The sequence below is a fragment of the Penaeus chinensis genome, chromosome 9 (genome assembly GCF_019202785.1).
Source record: "Penaeus chinensis breed Huanghai No. 1 chromosome 9, ASM1920278v2, whole genome shotgun sequence".
In the NCBI taxonomy this organism is placed as follows: Eukaryota; Metazoa; Arthropoda; class Malacostraca; order Decapoda; family Penaeidae; genus Penaeus; species Penaeus chinensis.
The window spans coordinates 3529349-3531848 of NC_061827.1; the positions used below are offsets into that span (position 1 = coordinate 3529349).

General features: G+C 24.0%; 1 protein-coding gene across 3 annotated transcripts in view; it reads left to right on the forward strand.

Moving 5' to 3' along the window:
* The window catches only part of LOC125029090 (hemicentin-1-like), a 72097-nt gene that overhangs the window by 4551 nt on the left and 65046 nt on the right, over window positions 1–2500 (forward strand). For 2 of the 3 annotated variants that reach the window (XM_047618863.1, XM_047618865.1), the window contains exon 2: window positions 1467–1695. The gene's annotated coding sequence lies outside the window, so the exon portion shown is untranslated. Of the gene's footprint in view, window positions 1–1330; window positions 1696–2500 lie in introns of those variants that run through there. The other variant, XM_047618864.1, reaches the window with a different exon arrangement.

The following is a 2500-nucleotide window of genomic DNA, read 5'->3' on the forward strand; positions in this document are numbered from 1 at the left end:
ACAAATTAAAATTATATTAGAAACTATAATATGAGAATAAAATAATCAAAATTCATTCAAACTAATATGCAATGGTAAATATGATAATAATAAAATTGTTATGGTGATTTTAACGACATTTACGATAATGAATACGAGAATGACAACATTGATTTTGTAAATTACAATGTTTTATTAATACAAATTAAGTTGTGAAAAAATATTCTTATAGTGATAAACATAACCAAAGCAGTAGTCTTCATGATACTAAAATTATTTTAGTGATGCAATTGAACAAAATTATTATCATAAGCATTATTCATTTAATAATTATTATAAATGAAGATGATCATCACGAGACATAATGATAACAATAACGAAATTATTTTAATATCATGTTATTATTATTATTATCATTATTATTAAAATTATTATTATTATTATCACCATCATTACTATCATTATCATCATCGTAATTATTATCCTTTTCCTTGTAATTATTATTACTATCAACATCGTCATCATCATCATTATCATCATTATTATCATTATTATCATTATATCATTATTATTATCATTGTTATTATCTCTCTCTCTTACTAATACTAATAACAATTATAATAATAATGATAATGGTGATAGTAGTAATTAATAATGGTAATATTAATAATATTGATAATGACAATGATAACTATAATAATGATATTGATGATAAAGATAATGATAATGATGATGATGATGATAACAATAATAAGATAATATAAATAATAATAATAATAATAATAATAATATTAATCAAAAATACGATAATAATGATACTACTACCAATAATAATACTGTATCTACTATGTTATATGTACTTATGCATTATCTTTTGCAAAACTTAAATACACATATATGTGAATGTATGTAATTCCGTAATTATGTCTGCATGTATGTGAATATGCAAGTATACATGTATGTATGTATGTATGTATGTATGTATGTGTATATATAAAGTCATATATATATATATATATATATATATATATATAATATATCTATTTATATACATGTGACATACACGCACAATATATATATATATATATATATATATATATATATATATATATATATATATATATGCGGTAGTATTTTACACTATAAATGTATCTGCCTTTACTGATGGAAACAGACTTTTCCATTTTTTTTTTTTTTTTACTATTCGGATTTCGTGTTATGAAAAGAAAGAAAAATTGGCTCACGCAAAATTCAAATATATTTATAGTTTAAAAGTTTATTCGTATTTTTCGTTAGAATCTCAACTCTAAACGGACGATTTTTATCATTACTTTATACTTAACAGGAAATTGAATAATAAAAAACATCCCTGTATATTATCCGCTAGACTTCCCTGTTGAAAATAATAAAATATCTATGAACACGGTTTACTAGAATAAAACAAAAAACAAAAAATCTAATTAATTTTGTGAAATTGTAATCCTCAGTGTGACTTTAGTGAAATATAATTATGGTTCTTTGAAACTTTGGCCTGAACACACGATAGAACTCTATTTTCTTAATGCGATAGACACGAAGTGGTGAAGAAGAAGACGAAGAAAGAAAGAAAATATATGTAGACTGAAAGACAAATGAAAAGGGAGAGGAAAAAGGAGAGAAAGAAAGAGAAATTTGCCGAAGCTTAAATCATCGCGGTTCGTTTTCTGTTTAACTAAGGTAAGTTGATATTCCTGTGAGAAACTGTGGCTTTTTCTTTCTTTCTTTCTGTCTGTCTGTCTGTCTGTCTGTCTGTCTGTCTGTCTGTCTGTCTGTCTGTCTGTCTGTCTGTCTTTCTTTCTCCCTCCACCCTGAATAATTTTGCTTGCCTTTACATTATCAGAGAAATTCAAAAGTGTTAGTGGTGATTTATTGTATTGTTAGAGTCCCTGTAAAAAAAATATAATTTTATCACCCGCGTAAATTTTCAAAAAAAAAAAAAAAAAAATGATATTCCTCTTATTTTCATTATTGATTTATATTATATTCTATTAGATTTTTATTTACATAATATTACATTTATATACTTATATTCATTTATATTTATTTCTGATCAGATTTATCTACTTTTCATTTTCGATTTTCCCAGTACCGAGCATATAGCTAACACTGAAAGCCTGCAGTGAAAATAAAGGATTTTTTTTTTTTTTTTTCGTACGTAAGGCTGCCAAACCTTAAATATTAATGAAATTGTGTAATGATGAACAGTCTTATTCCTGCTTAGCTGATTATGCATATTAGACTTTCATATGTAGATTTATACTTCCACATAATTTCTTTGAAATTAAAATCTGTTATTAAAGGATTAATTTCGTTTTACTAATGAGAAAAGAAAAAATAGGCTTTAATATGATAGAATTGATAATGATGATAGAGATAATTATATAACAGTAAACAAATGTCAAGGTTTCTAATGCTATTCAAACTTAAAACAGTTTTAATTTAGGAGGATTTGCATCAATGTGTATAATAAATATATACATTA